The sequence below is a fragment of the Chenopodium album genome, chromosome 4 (genome assembly GCF_948465745.1).
Source record: "Chenopodium album chromosome 4, dcCheAlbu1.1, whole genome shotgun sequence".
In the NCBI taxonomy this organism is placed as follows: Eukaryota; Viridiplantae; Streptophyta; class Magnoliopsida; order Caryophyllales; family Amaranthaceae; genus Chenopodium; species Chenopodium album.
The window spans coordinates 11210412-11223829 of record NC_137837.1 but is presented as its reverse complement, the minus strand read 5'-3'; positions in this window follow the sequence as shown (position 1 = coordinate 11223829).

Sequence of the window (13418 nt, the reverse complement as noted above, 5' to 3'; positions counted from 1 at the left end):
AAGCAAGTTGTCCAGCGACTACAAGTTTCAAGAACTCACATCCCAAGGGGTCTCGGTGGATAAAGATCTTCTTCCGCAGAAGTTCAGCGCCAACGACATCCTAAAATTTAGGGCAATTGACAACCCTTACTTCCATTTAAGAGCATTTGAAACAATAATGAGTATCAAGGGTATCGATAAGAAAGTCTTCCCTTCTCTGTTCTCACTATCTCTCGAGACCGTTTGCCAACAATAGTTCTTTTCTCTCGAAAAAGAAAAGACCTCTACCTGGGAATCCATAGCAAACGCTTTCGTTGATAGGTACAAATGCAACATTCAAGTCGAAACTGACCATAGAGAACTTGAAATCCTCAAACAGAAAGAGAATGAAGGCTTCACTGCTTTCTTTAATAAGTGGAGAGAAACCTCAGCTAAAATGATCGAGGTACCAAGTGAAAAAGAGTCCGTAAGAATGTTCATTAAAAATCTCCAAGAAAAATATTCCAAACATCTTAAATATCAAAATAACCTTCATACTTTTAAGGTCGTTTATGATATTGGGATCAATATTGAAGATGACTTGGTTAAATCTAAAGCTACCAACAATAATTCCAACAGTGGCTGGAAAGGAAAGAAGAACGACAATCCTTCTTCTTCCAAAACCGCCCACTCAAATAATGTTAGCACCTTTAATCTAGGAGAAGTCCTCGCCATGAACAATCAAGGACAAAAGAAACCATTTAGGAGGAACTTCACTCCTATTGGCATGAGTTATGACACCGCATTTGATAAATTAAATGCAAAAGGTCTTATAACTCCCATTGGACCATTCGGGGATCCGCCAGTTGAGAAGAGATCGCCTAACTGGAACCCCAATGCACATTGCAAATATCACCAAGGTAGGGGCCATTCTACTGAAAGCTGTTGGAAGCTCAAGGAAGCTATCCAAGACCTAATTGACAATAACAAGCTGCCGTTGCCCCCTGCCAGTAAGAAGCCAAGTATTGACAATGCACCTCTAGCTCATACTTTGGCTATCTCCGATGAAGAAAGCGAAGTTGACCCCTCATCTCTCATTAAGCCTGTCAAAGCGACCAATGTCGAAGAAGGAAAAGAAGAGATCTTTTTCGATGTAAGAGATAACCTTCCGGAACCAGCAAACAAGGAAGACATACAATTGCTCACACTGTTTATGAGAGAGACATCGCAACTATTACGTGAAACTCTCAAAGTTGTAAACGAACTTCACAAGAAATACGATGAACTTCCATGTCCAAAGGAAGAACCTAAAAGAGAATTCACACCAGCGAAAACGACTTATGAGGCAAAGTATTTTCCCTTACAAGTCACCGAAAAACCCAAGAAGAGCAATAGGGTTTACACTCCAATTGGGATCCCATATGCACAAATGTTCGAAATGCTCTCCGAGAGTGGCAAGGTCAAACCTCTCGAATCGAGACCATTTGAATCATTAAAAAGGACAGTTAGATATTACTGTCAGTACCATCAGTCAGGGGGGCACACCATAGAAAACTGCTTCAAATTCAAGGATTTGGTGCAGAAAATGATTGATGAAAAGGAGTTAATCCAAGTTCAACAAGAAGAGGACATAACTGTTAATGGAGTATGGGACAGTGATGAAGAAGATGTCTACCTAAAGGACATAGTGGGACCTTCACCTTCTGTATCATACACCACAGACGACATTTGGGCTGAAGAAGACTCATCAATAGGCGTCCTCACAAGATCCGGGAGAATGCAACCTCCCGTTTCAACACAACCTATGCCTACTGTACAACAAGTTCCCATACCTATCATCGAAGACAACGACATCGTTAAACAGTTTAAGAAGACAAAAGTTGAGATGAATGTATGGAAGCTCCTGGCAACATCTCGAGAACATAGGTTGGCTGTAATGAATGCCTTGGATAAAATCGGGATAGATTCTGACACCACTCCTGAGGGACTAGCTAACTTCCTCACAAGTGACCTCCCTAGTCCGATTAATCTAATCACCTTCTCTGATAAAGATTTACCCCCAGAAGGTGACAAACACTACAAGGCGTTAAACCTCACGGTAGTCTGCAAAAGGATGAATGTTCCCATGACTCTTGTAGACAATGGATCAGCTATCAATGTCTGTCCACTTAGGACTGCGAGGATGCTCGGCATAAGGGATGAGGATTTAACTCCGTCCACACAAGGAATAAGAGCTTACGATAATACTCGTCGTCAAGCTCTTGGCAAAATAACCCTAAATGTGACGGCAGGAGCAATAGAACATGCTACTACTTTTCAAGTGGTAGACATCAAGGCCTCATTCAATCTGTTGTTAGGACGCCCTTGGCTCCATGATCTAAAGGTCGTCCCTTCATCTCTCCACCAACAAGTGAAAGCCATAGTTGGAGGAATTACAATCACTATTGACGCTTCGCCGATGAGAATCTAATCAATAGAAAATCCAATCATCAATGTGGAGCACGACGAAGATGACGAAGACCTATGGGGCTTTAACGAAGAATTCTCCTTAATCCAAGAGGATGAAAGGACATCTATTTGCCACGACCCCCATTCCAACATGATTATCAACACCATGCTGAAGAAACAAGGACACTTCCCTGGGGTGACCTTAGGAAAGAAGAAGGGGATAGCAAAATCGGTGGAGTCACCTGGCCTCCCTAAATTAGATATTTTCGGACTTGGTTTCGAGCCGACTCGGAAAGATCTCAAGCGAGCCCAAGACGAGTTGAAAGCACGTAGGGACGCTCGCATTCAAAAGAAGGCAATTCCAATGGATCAGTACCCTCTTACGCTTAATGGTCAGTTTATAAAAGAAGGAGAGGACTATCCATGCTATGAATTTCCCGAACCATTTGTTGTAAATGGCGTACGACAACCGGGATTCGAGATTTTCTTGGATTGCTACTTCACTGACGAAATCCCAACTCCCATCCGTAAGGAAAAAGCACCCCCATGCTTTGACTTTAACGTCATGGGATTACTGTTTGGGCGAGAAAAGAATGAGCCAGCTTATGAGGAAGATAATTCCTCACTCATTCAAACGGTCCTACAAAGCGAAAACTTCGACCCCTAGAAGCTAATTACTCCAGCCGAAGGATCACCGCAAGGGTGGCGCAAGACTATCAAAGTGACTACTCCGAGTGGAAGGAAGACATCGATCACGACAGGGCAAGGGCCGATGTTCGAAGAGTCGTCGGAGACAGAGTCTGAGTCAGAGTCTTTCCCTTTAGAATCTTCTAGGTCTTTAGCAATAATGCCTCCCCTTCCTATTTCTTCTCCTAGGATAGTTAGTGATCCAGTCCCTGAGGACATATCACTCTTTGATGTAATGATCTCAGAGTATAATAATACTTCTCATTCTCCTTATTTCTCGTGTTCTTCCCTAACCCAAGATGACGAACATTGCTTAGCTAACGATGAAAAAGATAAAGAAATTATTAAAGCAATGGAAACACTTGAAAAGAAAACACCAGTAATTGAAGAGACTGAAACAGTTGACATCTCGAATGATTCAACTAATAAAAGAGAAGTTAAAATCGGACTAACGTTGAATAAGCAAGAAAGAACCGATTCAATTAACTTACTTAAAGAATTTATCGATGTATTTGCTTGGTCATATGAAGATATGCCAGGCATTAACAGAGAAATAGCTCAACACACTATACCATTAATCCCAAGAATGAAACCTGTAAAACAAAAGTTGCATCGAATGAAACCCGACGTAGCACTTAAAATAAAAGAAGAAATTCAAAAACAAATAACTGCAGGTTTCATCAAGGTATCTAAATACCCCGAATGGGTCGCCAACGTCGTCCCAGTTCCAAAGAAAGACGGAAGGGTAAGGATGTGTGTCGACTATCGAGATCTAAATAAGGCAAGTCTAAAGGACGACTTCCCTTTGCCACACATCGATATTCTGGTAGACAACACGGCAAATCACGCGCTTCTCTCATTCATGGACGGATATGCAGGGTACAATCAGATTCTCATGGCAGAAGAAGACATGGAGAAAACGACCTTTATCACACCGTGGGGCACTTACTGTTACACGGTAATGCCATTTGGGTTGAAAAACGCAGGTGCTACTTACCAACGTGCAGCAACTGCCTTACTCCATCACATGATGCACAAAGAAGTTGAAGTATATGTTGACGACATGATTGTGAAATCAAAGGATCGTCCAGGCCATCAAGTAGCCTTAAGGAAATTTTTCGAAAGGCTAAGAAAATATAATATGAGGTTGAATCCATCAAAATGTGCTTTCGGAGTCACCTCAGGCAAACTCTTGGGATATGTCATAAGCTCTAGAGGAATAGAGATAGATCCAACCAAGATTAAAGCAATCATGTCGATGCCACCGCCCAAGACCGAGAAACAGATTCGAGGATTTATTGGCCGGTTGCAATACATAAGTAGGTATATCAAAACTGACAACGATATGCGAACCAATCTTCAAAAAGCTCAAGAAGAATGTACCAGTGATATGGGATGATGAGTGTCAAAAAGACTTTGACAGGATCAAAGCCTACCTCACAAATCCTCCCGTATTAGCGCCAGCACTTCCCGGAATACCTCTTAGGTTATACTTGACGGTTACCAAAGAGACAATGGGAGCCATGCTAGCACAAGAAGTAGAAAACAAAGAGAATGCAATCTATTACCTAAGTAAGAAGATGCTCGAATACGAAACACGCTATACACCACTTGAGAAATTGTGCCTCGCTTTGGTGTGGGCCACAACCAAGTTGAGACATTACATGTTGGTGCATACCGTTTTCGTAGTATCTCGATTGGATCCACTCAAATATTTGTCCGAGAAATCAACACTCAATGGACGTATTTCAAGATGGATAGTCAACTTAGCCCAGTTTGATGTGCGGTTTATACCACAAAAAGCTATTAAAGGATCTGTGGTGTCAGACTTTCTGGCAGACTTTCCAATAGAAGACTCGACACCAATACAAGACAATGAATTTCCAGATGAAGATTTGATGGTCACCGAAGATGATACTTGGACCTTGTATTTCGACGGAGCCTCAAACCAAAAGGGATGTGGCGTCGGAGTGCTACTAGTATCACCTAAAGAAGAACACGTCCCAATCTCAATAAAGCTTGATTTCGACGTTACCAACAACGCTGCTGAATATGAAGCATGCGTGGTAGGCCTTGAAATAGCCCTAGCATTGGGAGTAAAGAAATTAAGGATATTCGGAGATTCTTCTTTGATTATCAATCAGATATCCAAAAGGTGGAAAGTAAGGAGCGAAAGCCTAGCCCCTTACCAAACTTATCTGGAAAATCTTACCGATCAGTTAGAGAAGGTAGAATACACATATCTACCTAGAGAAGAAAACCAATTTGCTGATGCCTTGGCAAGATTAGCCTCAATGGTTAGGATTCCCACGGAAATCGAGCAAATGCCTCTAACTATCGAAAAAAGGCATAAACCAGCGTATATACAGGCTATAGAAGATGACGACTCAATCCAAGACGAAGAAGAAGAACAAGAAGAAGAACCATGGTACACAGACATACTCAACTATGTCACCAATGGAGAATACCCTCCTCATGCTGACAAAAGAGCAAAACGAGCATTGAGACTTTTGGCTTCTCAATATGTACTCATAGACAACGAGCTACATAAGAGGGTACCTAAAGGTCGAGCTCTCCTATGCGTAGGAAAGGTGGATGCACAAAGAATAATGAGAATAGTTCACGAAGGAATCTGTGGAACTCATGTAAATGGCAAAATGTTAGTCTAGAAAATAATGCGAGAAGGTTATTATTGGACTACAATGAATAGGGACTGCCATCAATACGTGAAAAGATGCCCTAAATGTCAAATTTATGCCAATTTACAACATGTTCCTCCATCTTTGCTCTACACCTACACATCACCATGGCCATTCTCTACATGGGGAATTGACATAATCGGCAAAATCACTCCTCCAGGGACAGGAGGCCACGAATTTATTCTAGTAGCAATTGATTACTTTACAAAGTGGATTGAAGCGCAATCATACGCTAAACTCACTGCAAAACATGTAGCGCTCTTTATCGAGAGAAATATCATTTGTCGATATGGAGTCCCACATGAAATGATAAGTGACAATGGAACTCACTTTCAAGCCGAATGTGAAGAATTGCTACACAAATATGGTATCCAACATCATCATTCGTCCCCTTATAGACCTCAAGCAAACAAAGCAGTTGAGGCAGCTAATAAGAATCTAAAGACTATCATCGAGAAAATGACAGAAAATTATAAGGATTGGCCTGACAAGCTCCACTTTGCACTGTGGGGTTATCGCACGTCAATCCGTACGTCAACAGGAAATACACCATTTTCTTTGGTATATGGAATGGATGTCGTACAACCTGTCGAACTAGAAATACCATCTCTACGCATTGCGCTAGAGAGTAAACTTGATGAAGTTGAATGGACTAGGGCACGATATGAAGAATTGATCCTACTCGACGAAAAACGATTAGAAGCTCTACATCACACTCAGTGCTATCAAACTCGTATGGCTAGACATTTTAATAAGAAGGTCAAGACAAGAAATATCAAAGTAGGAGATTTGGTATTAAAAGCACTAAGGAAAAATGTTTTAGATCCAAGGGGAAAGTTTAGACCTAATTGGTCCGGCCCCTACATTGTCAAAACAATCCTGTCAGGTGGTGCAGCAAAATTAACTGATATGGATGGCAATGAATTCTCAAACATGACCAATCTTGACCAACTTAAAAAATACTACCCATAATTACTTGAGTAGGACACTCAAGAGAGCTACGTTCGGCCTGATTCCTTAGGAAAGGATACGTAGGCAACCCTTTACGGGTGCGGCCACTTTATTATTCGACATCTCCGCGTTCCAGAATCAACTAAAAGTCAACAAAAAGTCAGCAAATTATTGGCGTCGCAGAACAGAGTCTGGCGCCGGCCATAAGCCGTTAGCGCCAGCCGATGGTATTGGCGCCTGGCGCCAGAACTCAATAGCTGGCGCCAAACTGCAATTACTGGCGCCAATTCAACAATAAAATCTGGGCGAATTTCGGTGTTTTTTCGACTTCCGTACTCGAAGAATTTCTGGAAAATTAATTCTTTTTTCTATTTTCATTGCTTTAATAAAATAAATTTAAAGTAACAATTTAATTGAAAGCTGAAATTTCATTAATAAAATAAAATTACATTGTTAATGGAATTTAAATAAGGCTGAAATAAATTAACTTTAAATAAAAATTAACAATCTAATAAATCTAAAGCTCAGCAATGTTTTAATCTTTCTTCTCCTTTTTAGCTCTTTTCCAATTCTTTTCTGTTTCCTCCTCTTCATCCATTACTTTAGCTAGTAGGCATCCTTTAGAGGACCTACATTCAATTTTGGAATAGATTGTTTCCCGTTCAGCTAGCACCCCATGCTTCTTTTCCACCCAAGCCTCTTTGTCCGTGGTGTTAGCTTTCCTTTTCCCTTTGTCTTTAGTAGTATTCTTCTTCCTAGGCATTGTAGGTGTTTTGAATTCAATTCTTGCACCTAAGCGTTCTTTAGCCGGTGTCACCCTGTCACCTAGACGATTCTTCACATCGGTTCTACCCTGATCAATTGAAGACTTCTTCAGCAACCACTTCTTTACATCATTAGGTAAAGAAGGGGGAACCTTTTGGGTAGTCACTTCCCATAAAGGTCTAGTGCTCCAGTAAGTGTCAAATCTATCTACTTCCTGAGATACGGGATACTCATAGGGAGGACGAAGGTCCCCGGAAGGAATATTTTGAAGCAAGCCGTATTGTCTTTTTACCCTGCAGGGATAATAATATGTTACACGAGACAAGCTTGGGAGACGGCAGAAAGGTTGCTTGTTAACACCAACCATCCTTTCTATTTTCCACCATGGGATGACCCACTTGATAGCAAAATCACGTGATTCAAAGACTTTTCTCCACCCATGGCGCCCAATTTTAGGGATGCGCTTCTTCCTTCTCACGAAGCAAGTGGGAGTATATTTTTCAATGTCGTCCGGAGGGCTAATTAATCCTAGCCTCTCCATTAGCCACATCTGTAAAAAAATTGCAATGCAAATAAATTATTATTACAATATAAAAATATATTTTTTGATTTATGTAATTAAAAATATTATTTTTCTACCTATAATAAAATTGGAGAGCCGCGAGGAGGCGCTTTTGGGTCCCTTTTCAATTCATCTAGACTAATCATAGTCTCTCCAACTATCAATGGCATTGGATTTCTCCCTGATTCAATTTGTTCTAGTACAGTGGTTATAATTGATTGACCCTCGTTATTTTTACCACTACTAAGACAATATTGATTGAGCATGCAAAATAAGAACGCCCTTCTTCTATATATATGAAAAGATTCAGAAAGAGGTTTATCAAAATAATAGCGCGCGAATTCTTTCAAGTTAACTACATTGCCATCTACTATTTTTGATAAATCCCTATCCTTTAAATTAAAGAAGCGTTCAAAATCCTTATAGTAATATGCATCTACTCTAGGGATTACTACCAGGTCTATTGCAGTGAAGCCTAAGATAGCACCAAATTCCTCTGGCAAAGGGCTAATTTCATCATACCCTATTCTAAAACAATGCGTATCGATATTCCAAAATTCTAAAGCGGTATGTATGAAGTCTATGTCTAAATCTACCCCTTTGATGCCATAAATTCCCCCCAAGTGAAATAAATGTAATTCTTTTCTTTCTCTAGCATTAAGAGATCGACACCATTCATGAATGTATTGGGTGAAGGTTTTAATGGCTAAAGACATGATTATTATTTTTTTTTTCTAATGAAGAGAATAATTTTTTCACTGGAATTATGAGAAGAATCGGCTGGGCAGGGGGCTATTTATGTACAAATTGCAAAGAATTTTAATCTGAATGAAATACGGAGTCAGCGTCAATTGGCGTCAAAACCCCGACATTGGCGCCACCCTCCAGTGCTTGGCGCCACACGCTAAGTGTAGCGCCTGGCGCCACGCGCCACAGTCTGGCGCCAGCTGGCGCCAAGTCAGCAGAGAAGCCGCGCGTGCTCAGTTTGCGTTTTGATATTAAACTTGAGTCGGTTAATGACTTTATGGCCCCGTTTAATTTTTTCTAAATATCTTTTCTATCTTTTTTCTTAATTAATTAAATATAGCAATTTTTTTTTTAATTTTATCTTTTTTTTTTTTTTTTTTTTTTTGGATTTTATATTAATTTTCAAAAAACCAGCTTTTTTTTCGTTTTCTTTTTCCTTTTTATTTTTTCTTTTTGGGGGAGAGAGTCGGATAGTATCCTCCATCAATAATAAAAATGACGGAATTTTTGCGCAAAGTTGTTATCGCACTTCCCTTGCACACACTAACATGCACTAACATAATAATAAACAATCAAATAAATTTACAATAACATAGATAAATACAAAGTGTCTAAATAATGAGTCAAAGGCAAAAGTTCTATAAGTCAAAATAAAATACATATACAGAAACAAACTACGGCGCCGGAGGACGTAGGCCCATCATGCCATAAAACTGCGCCGTACGAGGAGTCACCTCTCCACCAGCTCCAGCCTCAGCACCAGTCCAGTCTCCGTAGGAGGAGGAAAACTCAAGACAGGACCGCTCCAGCCAAGATCAACCTGAGGCTGAGACCGCGGAGGCTGCTGCGATGACAAGCCAACCTCGTACATCCCACCACCTCTGAAAGCTGAGGTAGCCTCTCCTACCGGTGCAGCAGGAGCACCCTCAGAAGAAGATCCTGAGCCCTCAGCAACGTCGGCCCGAGCAGCCTCGGAACGACCACCTCTACCTCTTGACGAAGTACGACGACGTCTCGAGCTAGACCTCGCCAGGTCTCTCCGCCCCTCAGGCCTCGTACGGGTGTGAAAAGCGATAGGCTGACCCTACAAAAAGGAATTAAATCAGAAACAAGGTAAAACTGAAGCCATAATGCAGAAGTAATAAATGATGAAAGGTTACCTCTCGGACAACGTCGTCCCGACGACAGGTAGCCGCGTTCCTCATCCGGACGAGCTGGCTCCGGAAGGCATCTATGCATCGTGCCATAGCCGAAACCACCTCGCGTGAGAACTGTCAGAAAAATAAGTCAGTGAAAATACATGATAACTGAATACAAAATTCTGAATTAAAACTAGGCCTACCCTGGTCTGGTGGCGAGGAATCGACCGCTCAACGAAGCGCTCGCCCTCAGGAGCCGGAGAAATCATCTCCTCGATCGGCCCGTATACCCCCTGGTAGTGAATGGACATACGGGGCGGCACAAACTCAGTAGGACCATCCTGATAAAACAGAAAGAAATCAGTAAGGTATTACTTGGGGGGCTACTTAGCGAAAAATAAAAAGCTAAGAATCTTACCCTCACATCCTCAGCCGGTACAGGGGCTGGAGCTAATAAAGGTGGTAGCTCCTCAGCGTAACACCGCCCAAGGATCACATGGGACCGCCAGAGGGAACCAGATCCCTAGGCCATGCTCGACAACTGTCTCTTGTCGAACATATGACGTGGCGGAGGAGCAGGAACGACGAAAACATCAGAAGAGTGCTGTCTAGCAACTCTCTCTCCTAAATACACAACTGCTCCGTAGGTCCCCAGAAAATAGCGACGCTCAGCAGAGTACTGCGCGGCTAATCCAGGGACTATCCAACCGCCCCACGGTCGGTATACTACCTCAAGTCCCTATAAAAGCACCAATCAGGCAAGAATATGTCTAAAACACCAACAGAAGAGCAAGATAAACACTAAAAGTCGTACCGAGATGATCCAGCTCCGGACACGTGCAGTAGACATGTCCACATGGTGGCCGCCCCAAGAGGCGCTCACCGGATATCCCCTCAGCGATGATCTCGCCGGCGCAACGGAAGGAAAGTACTCGTAGAACCAGATCTACAAAAAGTTAAAAGCGTGAGTAAATGTTAACTAACATGTAGGGCTAAACTTTATAGGGAATAATGTTTACCTCTTCGACCTTCCAGAAAGCAGACAAAGCAACATTCGTCCTAAAGGACCGGTGACGACACGAGTCCCTCAGCGCACGAACGAAATCAACATAGGCCAAGCTGGCCCATTCATAAGTCCCGATCCGCTGGAGATCACGGACAGCAGGGAGGTAGTAAAGAAATGCCCTACTACCCCTGTCAGGAGAGAATGTCCCTGACAATAACATCAGCACGAAGATGCGCACCCGCTGCTCTTGGGTGGTCGCATCATCATCAAGAGCCGCTGCCAGTGTCGAGCGGCGAATCCCTCTAGCACTGAACTGAGTCGTCTCGACTTCAGCTCGGGCCCGAATAGCAATCGGCCCCAACAACTCCTCGACCTCTGAAGAAAAGACGTCGATCCCGCCGTCGAACGGCAGCGACACAGAAGTAAACTCCAGTCCTGTGATGAGACTGAAGTCTGTAGGGGTGACCATCATCTCATCCCAGGGAAAATGAAAGGTGTTGGTGGTGTCCCAAAAGAACTCCACCAAAGCGCGCACTACGTGGTGACCCCCGCTGGAGGCGACCATAGCCTTGGAGGTCTCGAACAGAGTAACTAGCCCGCAGGACTCCCATAGGAGTCTCGTCTCACGATCTCTGGCGATGTGCATCCTATACAATTCGCCTAGACCATCACATCCAGAGCCGTGATGCCGTGTCCTCCCAGGCTCGGTTCCCCGTCTCACCCTCTCAGAAATGTGGTGGACAGGGGCGAAGAACAAAGTCTGCTCGTCCCACTCCGGGAGCCGACCAAGTGAAGTGGACGGTGTGGTGTCGTCCTCCACGGGCTCATGCTCCCGTCTAGTGTTTCGGGACCGTGAACCTAAGCCTCGTTGTCTAGCCATGCTACATTGTGCAGAATCATCATAAATTAAGGTTCTATAGTATCTAAGGTTCGCCTAGCCGCATGATACTATGTTCGCAAAAAACAGAGTACGTAGTACTAAAACAGAGCACAAAATCAAATTGAGCATGACAGTATTTTTTCAAGCAATCAAACAATTTCTTGCAACCCTGTAGTGATTATTGTGACAAATTGAACAAGAATTGCTAGCAAAAATGTCAAGAACAAACCACATTGTTCTTCACGACCTTGAGAGGTCCAACAATGGCAGATTGCTCATTTCTTCACCAAATTGAGTCAAACAAGTCTCAAATTACTCCCAAGGCAATATATAAGCATAAACAAACAATTTCATGGCATAAAACTTGATAAACAAAGCAAATTGAGCATCATAGAATTCGAATTTTCATGAAATTCGTGAATAAACATGCCAAGAATTCATAAAAACCGTTGTGGGTTTGAGGAAAACTTACATAGATCGGGAATATAGATCAAAAGAGCTTTGATTTGCAACAAATTTGAGCGAATTCGGTTGAGAAACGAGTGAGCAATGATCAATTGAAGCTTTCGAGCAGCGTTCGCGACGAACCAGAGCAAAAAATGAACCGAAAACGGGAATTAAAAGAGAATCCCGTGCTGGCGCCAGTCCCTAGGCATTGGCGTCACAAAATGGGCTTGGCGCCTGGCGCCAACGCCAGCGCCTGGCGCTAATGCCATTAGGCTGGCGCTGATAAATTTTCAGCGACGCCAAAACATCCAGCCACCTGATGAGGTTGTGCTAGCCTTCTGCAATATATTTTGGGTTCCTTGGTACGCCAGTTAGCCTCTCCAAGCAATTTGACATGATTAAGTAATCGGCTTGATTACGTAAAGTGATCGACCTGATAAAAGATCGTCTCACTTAGCTTAAAGCGCCTAAGCATTGGCTCATTAGCAAAAGGCACCGGCATATAGGTTCAAGAGCAAAAAGCACCGACATATAGTTTCAAGAGCAAAGGGCACCGACATACAGGTTCAAAGCAAAAGAGCGCCGACGTACAGGAATAGCGGAGGCAAAGTTCAGGCGAACTTTTAAAGATCGACAGGCGTGGATCTTCGGTAATTTCCTTTGGAAAATTATCGTATCAATGCAAATGAAGATTATTTCGAAAGAAATAATTTTCGATAGTATTCCCTTGGACGTGGAATATTGTCAATGCGGATGAGAATTATTTCGAGAGAAATAATTTTCGATAGTGTTCCCTTGGACGTGGAATATTATCAATGCGGATGGAGATTGTTTTGAGAGAAATAATCTTCGATGATGTTCCCTTGGACGTGGAATGTTATCATAGCGGGGAGGATGGTTTCAGGCGAAGCGACCTTCTAATTTGGAAGCAGTTACAGGTGTAGCGATTTTCAAGCGGGATGGCATTCTCTAGCTTGTAGGAGGTCATCAAAACAGTACAGCAGCAGCAAATCGGTTACTTTTAGAGACGTGTGCTCGACGGTGCAAGATACGCGTTTCTTAACTCTTTTATCTGTTTAACTAATGCTAGTTTTGCAGGTATCGGCGTTACAAGATTGATTTAGGATCG